This window comes from Lissotriton vulgaris, chromosome 7 (assembly GCF_964263255.1).
Source record: "Lissotriton vulgaris chromosome 7, aLisVul1.2, whole genome shotgun sequence".
Taxonomy (NCBI): Eukaryota; Metazoa; Chordata; class Amphibia; order Caudata; family Salamandridae; genus Lissotriton; species Lissotriton vulgaris.
In genome coordinates, this window is record NC_141695.1 from 1,148,406,190 (window position 1) to 1,148,421,072 (window position 14,883).

Below are 14,883 nucleotides of genomic sequence, written 5' to 3' on the forward strand. Positions count from 1 at the left end.
TACACAGTGTTCACTAGAATAGTGAGCACTGCATATCAGGCCACCTTCTCACAGCGGTGAGTAAACAGAATTATGTGCAGTAAGTGGGCTCCCCAATAAAAGCAGGGTGAAAGCACTAAATTAAAATAACACAAATGGCAAACAGGGAAATTTAAAATATGCGCGAACGCAGCAGCGATCAGCGCAGCCGCGTGGTACCTTGTCCAGGCTACCTGATGACCTGGGACCGCCTTAAGTAGGCGTCCCGCGATGTTGCCAGAGCGCTAGAACGCTCAAAATGGCGCTCGCCGATGGATGGTCCGAGTCCTGATCCAAGATGGCGCCAACAGAACACCAGTCCCGGGAACCGGATCCACCCAAGTGGCGGTGAGTAAACAGAATTATGTGCAGTAAGAGGGCTCCCCAATAAAAGCAGGGTGAAAGCACTAAATTAAAATAACACAAATGGCAAACAGGGAAATTTAAAATATGCGCGAGCGCAGCAGCGATCAGCGCAGCTGCGTGGTACCTTGTCCAGGCTACCTGATGACCTGGGACCGCCTTAAGTAGGCGTCCTGCGATGTTGCCAGAGCGCTAGAACGCTCAAAATGGCGCTCGGCGATGGATGGTCCGAGTCCTGATCCAAGATTGCGCCCACAGAACACCAGCCCCGGGTACCGGATCCGCCCAAGTGGCGGTGAGTAAACAGAATTATGTGCAGTAAGAGGGCTCCCCAATAAAAGCAAGGTGAAAGCACTAAATTAAAATAACACAAATGGCAAACAGGGAAATTTAAAATATGCGCGAGCACAGCAGCGATCAGCGCAGCCGCGTGGTACCTTGTATAGATATATATATTCACACAGGAAAACTAAACAGCCACTTCCCTTACAAAGAGGTACAAAGTTTGCATGTCTGCAGCCTTTCTTATTTTTCACCTTATTCATCTTCTGTTCAATCAACACATCATCCACACATACACACACCTACTGGAAGATTGATTCATGGGAGCAATAGAAGTGCATCAAGCAAGATGTAGTATAGATGATGAGCGACCTCAATTGAATTTGAAAAATTCGAACCTCCCCATTAAAATTAAAAAGTTGATTTTGTTTTATATTTTTTTCAATCATTTGTGTATTTGTTGGATGAATGCTTGTTTCTGCGTGTTTTTGCATGTTATTTTGCAGTTCAAATGATTGAAAATGCTTAGGCCGGACTCCCTGGCTTCCAGTAATGATTCAGTGGGGTTCCCTGGATTTCAGTTATGATTCAGTGGCGGTCCCTGGTTTCCAGTAGTGATTAAGTGGGGGTCTGAATAAGTCATAAGGGTAAGAACCACTGTAATTTAAACCTCTCCGTAGCCCTCATTATATCTTTCCTTACTCCTTTGTAAACCCCACCTATTTAGTCATAAGTATTCCCCATTTTACATCCACTCACCCCATCCCTCCCACATTTACTTCAAAAATGTATTCAAATGAACTAGCCTCTAATATCACGTCCGTTTAAGAATGTTATTTTGAGTACTTTAAGTTTCAATCTTTGCAATGTGATGGTCATTATAGGCGAATTAAATGACTAGATGGAAATGTGAACATTGTGAACTGATAATTTGCCCACTTTGTTGGAAGCAATGTGGTCTTCAATTCCGTGGAATAAATGTAAAATGACAAAAATGTACTTTATTATCTCAGTTTGCACAGGACAGTTAGCCTCTACAGAGGTACAACGTTTGATCAATCATGGAGTCTCACAGTGGCAAGTAGAGGTGCAAGCATCAGTGATCAGTGAGAGATGTACCACTGAGGAGAGTATGAAAACCTGTCCAGAGGGCAGTGTTACAAGCTGGTGCTGTTGGGTAATATTAGACGTTGAAGCTGAAAGGCCAATTTTAGTCTCTGGCACTGATGGAAGTTGCAAGAAGCAGTCCCTGGTGGGTAGAGGGTGAAACTGGCAATGGCATGTAGTGTGAGAACGAAGCTGGCACTCACTAGCAGTGCAGAATCTCTCATTGACAGGAAGCGTAGGAAGCTGGCGGCTGAGGTGAGAGGCTGCACTGATGGGCAGTGTGAGAAAATGGCGCAGAGGGCAGTCTAAGAAGCTCTCACAGGGAAGAAGTGTGAATAGCTGGCAGTAAATAGCAGTGTGAGATGTTGCTGTTTGGGCACAGTATGAGAAGCCGTAATTGAGGGCAGGGTGAGAATCAGTTTTGAGGACAGATTGAAAAAGGTATGCTGAGAGCAGTGTGAGAAGCTAGCACTGGGGGCAGGTTGAGGTGGGTTGAATATCCAAAAGTGTCAGAAGTTTGCATCAATGTGCAAAGTAAAAAGCTGGTGCTCAGGGTATGAATCTCCAATCTATGGGTGCCCAGATACTGGAGGTCAACAGATTCAGAGATTCAGGCTTACAAGTTAGGGGGGGGTGGGGGGGAGAGACGTTTTGTGGCCTCAGCGGCAAGAGAGTGGAATCTACTCCTCCCCATATCAGAGCCATATTAAATTTGCTGATGTTCAGGAAGCCTTAAAAAGCGTGGTTGTTTGCAAATAACGGAATCAACAAGTACTGCAGCCGTTCTCATCTGAGCTAGCACCTTGACACCTAAGGGTATTTGATATGCGCTATAAGTTATTATAACATACCATCTTGTCAGAATCTAGCATTTGTGAGCCGTGTGAGTAACTGATACTCATGGGAACTATGAGAATGGTGTGTGCTGTAAATCCACGGAGTGCCACATACAAACAACTATGGTCATTTGTATTCTATGTCCAGTATAGCACATATGGTTGACGGTGCAATAAAGCAGACTTATATGAGCAATGGTCACTACCTAAATGGAGCAATGATGGGCTTCTAAAGGGATGTATGACGGTACAACGCGTACCGTCACAACGCATCCCTTTACACCGCATCCCTTACAACGCAAGTCGTTACCACCACTTGCGTTGGGGGCGCGGATTTCGAATAGTATAATTTACTATTCTAACACCAGTCCCCGTGGACCCTAGGGAAGGTGTTGGGATAGTAAATTTACTATTTTTAATCCTTTAGCGCCCTCCAGCGCAAGTCGTGGTAACGACTTGGGTTGTAACGGCCGCGTGGTAAAGGTACCGCGTGGTAAAAACTTTGTGGTAAAGGATGTTTACCCTTCTAAAGCCCTCTCTCAAATCATCAATCCCTTTAAATAACACCTGAAATATATCATTATTAATTTATGACCCTAAATGGCCTGCACTTGGAAGCCATGTTCATCGTTGAGGCTGTCAGCTTAACTTACATTACTAACTACGACTGTGTATGTGAAACACAACCGAATTGCAGTTAAAAACACCAACCTACAAAAGGAAATAGGCATCTTTTCTTGTTTTTCTTGTCTGGCTTGACAGGGCAGCCCTTTGCATGACCTACTATGACCAGCAAATCTCAGTCTACCTAAAGGAGAATTTCTATCAGCTCATGCTATTGACTGTTTGGTGTATCATTCCACCTTCTAGGAAGTGATTTGGAAGTTGACTCAGTCATCAATTAGTTTGTCATATTTGGTACTTTAAAGAGGCCGAGCGAAAATTATATTGCTCCAGAGTAATTTCCGTAATTTTTGGGAATTTGGCATTATGCTTGTTATGTGAAATTCCTGATAGTATGTCATTACATCACACTGTAAAATTGCATGGCAATTGCAGCAAAATGTTACTGCAAAAACACTTGAATAGCGCAAATGACTAGAATGCGAGTATCTGCGCACGCTCCGCATGTGCTTTCTATGTGCTATAGTTTTACTGTGAAATATGTCCTTCTGTCAAAAATGTACCCACAGCTGCATATGGTTCTAAAATATAACGCCACTAAGTTCAAATTTGCATTTCATGAGATTTCACATAACTTTCCCAACATTTTACTTAATTACATGAAAACAAATTACACAAATTTAGCACCCCACTAATATTTTGATTCCTGTATATATTTTAAACAGAAATTAATTTATTTTTGCTACTGTCCTTTAAAAGCCGATAGGCCAATCATAATGGGCTAAATAATATCTTTATTTTCAATGCATAGAAATACAATTTCGGCATACCTCAGTTTGCATGTGTTAGTTCATTAAACTCAGACATATTGGCTTTGCCAATGCTTGTTAGACTTCGCCCAGAAGTTAACTTTCATTCTAGAGTATGCTACATCTAGCAGATCTTGTATGAAAACATAGCATTCAAGCCGAATCTATTGAATAACATCCATGAGCTGTTTATTTTACCCACCCCCAATCTAAAAGAAGGCACTGCTCACTTATGCCCCCTCCCACAATGTAATAATACCCCTCGCTTTCCAGACATGAACACAAATATTTTGACGCCATCATGAAGGGTTGCACATTATTCCAACACTTTCCGTTGCTTTGTTTCCTTTCTGAGTTTAGTATTTGTTGTAATGCTTTGTGCGATGTTTCTGTGATTGAATGTGTTTTAAATGTCTGCAAGAATTATTAACTGTAAAAAGACTGTACAGTAAGAGTCAGCTTTGGCATGGCGGAGTGGTCATTTGATCTGTAGCAACAGGGTTGTTTACTGAGCTGCGCAGTCGCATATCAATGACCGAGTGCATGTTAAGAATTTGGTGGAGCTGAAGGCCGTGCACCGTTGCTGATTTTTAAAGCATCTTAATCAGGAATTGTTGTCTGAAACAATTGTTTTGGCTGGAGGGCGTCAGAGAGCTTTACAACAGAACTGGATAAGTGACACATTTTTAGACACAGGCAAATTGAGTGATTTGCCAAAACCGCAGCATGTCTAGCCGAGGGTGGGATTCGAACCCAGTCCCACAGTTTTGAAAGATGGCAGACGTTGCAATTTGGGCACATCTCCTCCTCGCTACAATTCATTAGATGGAGTGTCACACAATGTTGGCTCCTTTCACACGGTGGAGAGCAACATGAGCTAGAAACCCCTGGAGTGAGTGGGTTTCCAGATCCTTTGTGGATGGTCTGCAAGTGACTTTCATTCATGGAGGAAATTTAAAGACATCAGAAGCAGCCCCTGAGGGCTTGTGTCTTTTCTCCCTGAGGGTAGATAGTGTTTTTTCCACCAGTGCCTTCTAAAAAGCCACAACTCCATTTCATGGCCCCACCTGTAAGACAATTACAACAGGTATCAGAGGGTCTTTAAAGAAGAGAAGAGTTCAAAGGTATTGGATACCCACCCAACAGCCAACAATTCCTAAGTTAGCTAGAGAACAGCATGTTGTACACAAAACATCTCAAGTGGATGAGGAAAATACCCATCAGTCACCACTCGGATCCGCCCTTCATCATTTGGGATTTATCCGGATAAATCCCAATTGATGAAGGGCGGATCTGATACCTGTTGTAATTGTCTGATCTGTTGGGGATTGTATTCAGAGCTTGGTCTATAAATTTCCCCGAGGTCCTCCCCCACCGTTGTGTTATTTGTTGTCCCACCTGTAAGACACCTATATATGCACAGAAAGGCCCCAGATTGTTTTAGGCCACACCCATATTCAGACTCTACCTACTTTAAGGCCCCAATAACACCACTCACACAGTCAAAATGTTATTAAAGGGGCCTGTGTCAATGTTTACAAAACCCAGAGACATAGATTCCCCTCTTCCACCCACCAAACTGGGGGCCTGATTCACATAGATTTTTGTTGTGATTAGGTTTGACTGACTCTTGACTCAGTCATGAGGTGGGACACTCACTCCAGAAGACAGCTCTGTAAGCCATGATTGTGCGGTAAACTGGGCTTGGCCAAGAAGAGACAGAAGGCCATGGGCAGTGTGTTTTGTTCCAGCAGGCTTGCAATTCTGGAGTGTGGTGGGGAGGAGAGGCACGTTTATTTCACTGTGTGAGGAGGGGCGGGGCCTCGGAGAGGGATGGGCCTTGTGCCAGAGCTACCTAAGAGACATTCTGCCTCTAACCACGCCAACCTACCCCTTCCAAACAAAAAGAAAGGGTCGCTGCTGAGGCTGTACAGATGTCCTGTGGTGTTCCTCACCACTTGCTGCACATCAGCTGCTAAGAGCTTCTATAGAGGAGATGGAAAGTGGAGTGGTGTGGCTCACTGGTTAGAGGCGGCAGACCCGGGAGCAGAGAACGGCCCGGGACCAGGGTTCAATTCCAGACGCGGCAGGGTATTGGACCAGGGTCAGCGGACTTGATAATTCTCGCCTCGGTGCCTACTCTAACCAGGGACCACACTCGGCAACTCTGGGCATTAGCTTGCCTCATCTCTACAATGGCCCCCCACATTCGTTGGGGATGCCTGGTTTCACCTTGGAGATACCCAGCAGGGACCATCTCACAGGGATAGCCAGGACGGGTTCCCCAGCGGTCTACAGTGCCACGACGCCTCAGGGCAGCAGTGCGCTTTACAAGACACATTACATTACATTACATTACAAGTCGCTTTGTGCAGTGGTTTCCAGCTTGATTACTCTACCCTCGTATGATTTGGGCTGAAATTGTGTCACACACGATATCCCGGTGTGAGTTGGCAGGTCTGAACCCATGGCTACAGTTGATCGGGGAAAAAGACAAGTTCACTATGCAATGGTCTGTTCAAATGAAGTGGAAATGGGGGGCATTTGTGCCAAATATACACAGTAGACATTTCATTTGGTGTCTTTGAAGCGTCAGTGCATAATGTGCATTTGATCGGACATGGCTGAAACACTTCGCACTCCTTGGACCTTACTGTGCTATGTTATTATTAACTCTTCTGTCTGTGAATAATTTACAGAGGCCATGCAGTTTGTTGTGTTTTCTTAATCAGCTGGCACAGATGATGCCCAGGCCTGTGTATTAAAAGTCTCAACAACAAAGTTGCCCTTCGCCCTTGTCCTCGCATCCCGCCCTTCTCAGATTTACAGTCATACAGTCCTGTAACCAGAGCTCAGACATCAATGAGGCTGGAAGACATGTCCGCACCTTGGACCAGGGCTTTAAATGGGATGAAAAAAACTGGGGGTGGGGGGTCTCTCAAAGGGGCCTGTAATTAGGGGCGTGGCTTAAAACACATAAGCTAAAAATCTGTGATTAGCATAGTGTGCCGCCCAACTGGTATTTTACTCCTTCTGTCATTGCATGCCAAGATATAAAATACAGCAAGTAACATTACACTTACAACAAGTCAGGACTATTGGCTTCGTCAATTGTTGCTAGTTGCATAACATAAATAAGCAACATCTATGGCTTAATTGTATAGAATATTGAAAATGCTTCAGTTCTGAAACGATGAGACTGTGAAACAACTATAACGAGTCTCTTTGAAGTTCAATTAAAATCAGTAAAGGGTGGCACTGCTGCAGAGTTAAGGTATTTTTTTTTCCCTGAGGGTGAGGGCAAAAATGGAGAACCCAATAGAGACCCGAAACACCTCCTGGTTTTTAGACCCGCGGGGCTGAGCACCGGCAGGACCCGGACCACTTAAAAGCCTGTCTTGGCCTCTGCACGAAGGGCCGCACAGGGCCGCTTTAGTGCATGGTAACGCACGAACAGGTTTCTACTTTACATCTAAAAGAAGTGCCAGCGTTCAGTTAGGGACACTCCTGCGAGAATAAGGAACTTTGTGTCTGTGCCAACAGGAAGAATAAGTGTGTGCAAATATGAGGTATTGTGTGAAAAATATGACATCAGCCAAAGACTGGCCTCTCACAATGAGGTGACCGCAGATTAGTTTTTACAGAAATTAATTAACGGTTTGTAGTGTAGAATTCTATAAAGAGGACTGAAGAAAGTTACGTTTAGGAAACGTTTAATTATTTGTGCAAATAAACACAGCATAGCACTACCACATATATGCTATATAAATTTGTGCTAAAACCAAATACTAGTTTGCAAAGTTGTCCACAAAATTACACGGTTGACCTAGTGCAAAAAATGAGTAAGTTAGGCAAACATAAGCTATTAAACAAACTTGCTACAAAAAAGATGATGAAATACGTGCATGTACAGTACAGCTCCAAATGAACATAACAAAGCCGGGTTGTCCCTGGATGGTACATTGGAAAGGAAATACTTCAAACAAATATGCAGAAACACCTGTACATACAACACTGTAAGTTCATTAACGACTTCAAAGACAGTGAGTGGATCAGATAGTGCATTTTAAAGGTGATGTCACAAAAAAACAACATAGCAAACCCAATGGGCCTGGCCTCGTCAAGTCGATGCAGTGTCTACATTTTTTTTATTGCAAGTACATCCCACAGAAATAAAGAGACGAAAAAAAACAGAAAACAGAGAGTCTTTTAAACGTGGCAGTTATATGCTTGCAAGAACAATGCATCATTTAAAAATAATTAACCTTTTTTATTTACATTTCCAGTATGAATGCTTCCTAACATGGAAGCTTTACTCAGCAAATGTAGAGAAGCCATTTTCAGTTTGAGTGCACACTCAGTTTCAGTGCACATCACAGGGAACTCTGGGCCATATGTATGAACTTTGGTTTTGCGATTCTCAAATAGCGATTTTTAGAGAATCGCTATTTGAGAATCGCAAAATGCTATGTATGTAGGATTTGCAAATAATTTTGCGAATCCTATATATTCCTTAATTGCGAATCGCAAATTGCAATTTGCAATTAAGGAATACCTCCCCATTCATTCCTATGGGCCTAGAGGCCCAAAGGAATGAATGGGTTGGCATTCTCAATTTGCGATTCTCAATTAGAGAATCCCAAATTGAGAATGCAATTTCAAGAGTGCCAGGGTGTCAAAAGGACATCCTGTTGCACCCCCTGAAACGTACATGTGTGCACATCTGGGACACATACATGCCTTAAGGGCATGAATGTGCGCCAATTGGCGCTTTGAAAAATGCAAAAAAAAGTGCATTTTTCAAAGAAATCGCAAATTATCTCCAGCTTGAAGTTGGTGGTAATTTGCGATTCCTTAAGGTCAAATTGCACTTTTTCTGTGCTTCTTACATTGCATTTAAGGAATAGCAATTTGCGATTCCTTAAATGCAATCTCAAAATAAGGAATCGCTTATTTTGTGATTCCTTATTTTGCGAGGCAGTTTTGCTTTCATACATACCACTGAGCCAAATTGTGATTGCAAACGCCGAAATTCTGTGAATTTCGGCATTTGCGATCGCAATTTGGTATGATGCATCTCTTATTGACTCAAAGAATAGGAACTATTGGCTTGGAATCACTGTAAACCCAAGGACTTAATTTAAAGACACAGAAATCTCAAAGAAAGAGATAAAGAACGGAAAGACAAAAGCTTTCAGGTGCCGATATGTACAATTTTTATGCAGATGTGCACCTCTGGTCAGACAAAAGTGCATGACAGCCAATGGTTAAAGTGAGCTGTCAGTGACTGTTTGGAACACGGGCTGGGAAGGCAAAGCCGGACCTCGTAGGGCCTGTGCGGAATGCCTCTTGAAGGCGGGAGCACCCTGAAAAGCCTGCGAAAAGGGGACGCAGCGGGATTGGTCACCCCGTTGAACCGCTAGCCACCCAATCACAGTGAAGGGGGCAAGCGGTCAAGGATGTAAAAAGAGGATGCAGGCCCCCCCCCTTTTGTCCATACAAAGACCATTGCCTCTGAAACCCACCCACCCACACCAAAGAAAGCGGACGTCGCAGCCGCAAGGTCGATGGGAAGTGGAGAAGGCAGAGGCAACCCAGAGAAATACCCGAAGGATAGAGTAACATAGGTAGAAGAGCTGCTCACACAGTGTCCTTGGGATGCCACACAGCAGGGGCACTGGGGAGCAGGCGAGCGGCCAGAAAGGGTCCAGGGCAAGCATTACGGCACTTGCAGCCTGGGCCGGACCTAACGGCTGCCCACAGAGTCGGTGGAAAGGGAAGCCTGGACCCACAAATCACTGAGACACAGCAGTGTAGTGATGTCATCCAAGAACAGAGCCAATCATTGGGAGGACGATGTGTGATGTAAATGTAACGTAAATGAACAAATGTTGCAAATGACAGACCAGTAACTTGCAAGATGTATAACACATTTTCTAAAATAAACTGCAGTCTTTTCTATGCACCATAATCTGTAGTCCCTGGAATAATTTATGGGAGAAAGGGATGCAGAATAACAAGGTGCCAAAGAAGGGGGTGAACTCGCTGCATGGGAGGGGTTGTATATGTGCATAGATTTTGGGGCAGATTTACAAGCCCCTTGCGCCTCTTTTACGCCGCCGCTGCGTCACTTTTGTGGTGCAGCGGCGGCGCAAAAGATGCGCCATGGTGCGGGGTATTTACAACGTGACGCATCTGGGACATGTGTCACGTTGTAAAGCCCTGCGCCATAAGAAGACGTTCCGGCGCAGGGGGGGGGGGGCGTTCCTGCGCAGGAACGCCTCCTAAAAGTGGCTGAGTGAAATCTACAAGATTTCACTCAGTCACTTTCAGGCCAATGCTGCATCAAAACCCTGCGCCTGCTTGAAGCAGGCGTAAGGCTTGACGCCGCATTGTCCAGATAGGGCCCCCAGAGCATTGCTGGAGCTGTGTCGCGCTTGTGACGCAACTCCAGCAATGCGCCGCCTTTACGGCACAGATGCGTCACACATCTGTGCCGTTTTTGGCCCATGGTGCGCCGCATTATAAATGCAGCGCACCATGGGTGGCGGAGCTGCGGAGCACAATAACTGGCGCATCCCTGGGGATGCGCCAGTTATTGTAAATCTGCCCCTCAATTTATGAATTTCGGATTACTTGAGCCTCACGAAAACGCTAAAGCTGAATCAAGGCCAAAACATTAAAAGAGACATAATCGTCTAAAAACAGCCCTGCTAGATAATATGCTCCCTTCATGATAGAAGCGACCCAGGTAGCAAGCGTGATGCAAAAGAACTAATCAACGCCTGAATGGGAAATCGACCAAGGTTGATTGACCTTGCACGGTCTCTTGTTATCTCAAGCACAGTGCAGGCTCGGGTTAAACACAGATCTGCTTAGCAGGTTGCAGTTCACCATGTAATGTGCAACCCTCGGAGGAAGCATTCCTAAAGCTGGGATATTAATTAAGAGAGCAATCTGTAGTGCTGGGTCTGGAGGAGGACAGCTGTTTGTGATGAGGCGCTAGGTGAAGTCAGCGCTTGTTTCGAGAAAGAGGGTGGGCGGGGGCGGGGGCGAGTAACTTATTGCGAATCCTCATGGCCAGGGAATCAGGGGACAGGGTGACGCTCGCCCTGACAGTAAGTCATGAATTTCAATTAAGCCCAGGTTGCTTATCGATCCTGATTGATTAAAAGCCATCATCATCATCTGTTGGCTGGTCCAATGCAAGGGGAGAGTAAATCCAGCGAAGAGGCAAACATACGTCACCTGGGAGGTCTGTGCCTCTGAGAGTTGGAGAGCATATGTCAGGGTCTGCAAAAACTGCATATCAAGAGAATTACTTTTTCCCAGTGACATCAGATTTTCATTGTGCCTCGCCGTTCGGGTCTCTCGGTAAACATGTAATTGATTCTGCCTCGCATCCACTGCCGAATCTGACTGACCCAGTCTTCTGCAAGGGAATTCTCTCCTTTTACTCTAAAGTTAGCTGTTATGGTCTTCTTTCACCCTTATGAAGTGGGAGGGGTTGTCTAAGTTCAGAAAAGCTATGCGCAGTCACCCAGCAAATCAGACAGCTGTGTTGGACATACAGAGCTAAGAACAGCAAGAACCAGTGCAGAGTTTGGCTATCATTCATAAGCCGAGTGACGTTTTGTTTCCCTCTTTTCAGCACCCCTCTTGCTTCAATACAAGGGGAATTTTCATGCAGCTTGTAGGATTAAAATGGAGAATTCCTACTGGAACCTTCCTCTAAAACCAGCCCTGACACGTGAATCTAAAGTCTACCTTTGCACTCTGTTTGGTAAGAGGTTGAGGGCCAAGGTGTCCTCTGAAGATAATGGACAAACACAAGTAATCTACAGGCACATGCATCAATATTGCATTTTGCGATTCCTTAATTGCGAAAATAAGGAATCGCAATTAAGGAATTGCAAACTGCAATGCATCAAGAAATCGCTATAAAATAGCGATTTCTTAAAATTCCTTAATTGCGATTCTCTAATTGAGATTCGCAATTAAGGAATACTTCCCCATCCATTCCTAGAGGCCCATAGGAATGAATGGAAAGACATTCTTAATTTGCAATTCACCATTAAAAATTCGCAAATTAAGAATGCAATATCAAGGGTGCAAGGGTGTCCAAAGGACACCCTGTTGCACCCCTGAAATCTGCTCAGGAGTACATTTTGCACACTCACATGCCCCAAGGGTGTGTGTAAAATGGAACTTTGAAAAATGCACTTTAGTGCATTTTACAAAGTTTTCGCAAATTACCATGAAGGTCAACTTCATGGTAATTTGCTCCCCTTATTTGCGAATTCGCAAATTTTTAAAGTTTGATGAAATTGCATTTAAGGAATCTCAATTTGAGATTCCTTAACCCCTTCCACGCTGATGACGAGCTGGGCTCGTCATGGCGTAGCCTCCTCGCACGCTGATGACGAGCCCAGCTCATCACGTAACATGCGTTTTCGCAAATCTCAGCGTGCGAGCGGACATGAGGTTAAATTGCGAAAATAACAAAAATGTTAATGCATCCCAAAAATGGTAATTGCATTCGCAAACGGACGAATTTTGCGATTCGAACAGTTTGCGAATGCAATTTCCTTTGATGCATGTAGCTGCTAGTCCCACTGATGAACATGGTTAAAACAAACATTGTCCAAGGCAATAGTTCTTGCCTATTACACATATTGGCTTTTCAAATGTTTTTTAGCAATACTGTACAGCGTCTTTGATTCAGTGTCATCTTATAGGTCCACGTGCTACGTATGTATGTCCCTTCAAAATGACGCAGATGTTTTTTTACAAATATTTATTTACAAATCCTTGTTGGATTGGTGCATGTTTTTAAAAAGTAGAGCAAAAGTATTTTTTTTTTAAGTGGTGTGGGAAGCAATACAAGGAGCAGAAGATCGGGAGAAGTACTTGACACAGGCAACAGAGCAGCACTTAGCACAGGGGAGAGAAGCATACAGGCGAGATAGAGGAATGTGGAGCTGAGTAGAAGCACATGGATGAGAAAACAGTATGGAGGAGAAGCGCACAAGGGCGAGCGGTAGCAACACATGGAGCGCAAGATCGGGGGTAAGAGACTTGTGCAAAGGAGTCAGCCGGAAAACACATGCACTCTCATGGAGTGTTTAACAAAAAAGAAAAAAGTAGCACCTGAAAAGTAAGCAGTGTAAGGGCATAAATGATGAGGCCATGCTCTGTGGGAGAGACAAACACAAAGAGAGTAAGGGAAGCCCAAACAAGCTAACAAATAAAAAGCAAGCAAATGAGAGTGACGATAACGCCAATTTTTGTAACATAAAGCAATGAGTGTCTCTAGGACTACTCTAAGCTAAAAAAAAGCAAGAATTTAAATACAATAAAACTTGTAAAGTGAAAGACAATCTTAACCAGTTTCGGTAGAAATGATGTCAAAATACATTTTATTCTGTCTATTTCCCATCGTTTTCAAGCCAGAAGCAGAGTTTTGCAATTTAATGAAACACCTATGTTTTGGTCCTTGGATCACATATACACACGTTTTCTCTGACATTAGCTTCATTATTTGTGGCTTTCTCCAAATAAAAGCATGTTACTTTATCACTAGTGGTGAATAACCGTTGGCGGAGAACTCCGTCTGCCCGTGGAGTATGCAGAGATTTGCCTACTCCGCGTTCAGCAGAAAATGCAGAGTAGGCAAATCTCTGCACACTCCAAGTCGGAGCGGAGTTGACCAGCCCCAACCCCCCAGTAAGAATTACATAAATATACATTATAAGTAAAATAATAAACACTTACCTTGCCTGCGGCGTCCCTGCGCTGCCGCCCCCCTCTTCCTCGGCGTTTCACGGTAACCTGAGCATGCGCCCGCCCGCTCATGTGCATTCCTTACGAGAAATGCACATGCATGCACAGATCACCGTGAAATGCCAAGGAAGAAGAGGACGGCAGCCCAGGGAACGCCGCAGGCAAGGTAAGTGTTTATATTTTACTTATAATGTATATTTATTTAATTCTTACTGGGGGGTGGAGGCAGGCGGTGGAGCGGAGTTGGTCCCCAACTCCACCTCAGCATAGTGCCGCTCCGCCAGCTCCACCCAGGGTTAGTGGTGAATGTCATCCGTCGAAAGCCAAAAGCACATGGAAGATGAAGGCGCACCTAACCACAAGAAGCAGACCCCAGCATCAAATTTTATGGGGTTTGTCTCCTGGGTCTATGAGCCACTATTATGGAGATGGCAATGACACAGGGTACAGAATTGTTAACTTGATTAGGAACCCAGGTCATATGGTCTGGTCTAAAATTTTAATGCAATGCTTTCAAATTCTTTATCTTGTCAGCTCAGGATACAAATGAATGGAAGCCGGCAGTCAAATGAACCTCAAAGCTCGTTCCATAAGTTCTCCCACATGCAGCCCTTCAGTCTCTCAGAAATACTTTACCCAGAAACTGCAATACAATAGTCTCTTATGATTAGATTGACAGAAGGGGTTTAGCAGTAGACAGCTATAATTTCTGCAAGTCATAGTACTCTTACCCCCTTTCCCTTGTATGGGGTTGGCAATGAGAACCCTCAACAGAAACAATTTCTCAATGTGTTACACAAACAGTGCTCTATCCAAGAATATGCAACCTCTTATGAAACAGTTTAGCCCCCAGTACACATGGACAGATTAAGAAAAAATAGCCAACATTTATTGTCCAAAAACATATCTGAATAATCCATGGGTACTCACAAACTTTCTCTTGGGGGCCAAATTTACAGTGTTGTTTGTGGCCGAGGGCCGCACCGGTGGGGGTGGGGTCAGTGGCGGAGGGGGGTGGGGCTAGAGAAAAAAAACTGTGACCCTGAGGTTGAACACAGGCC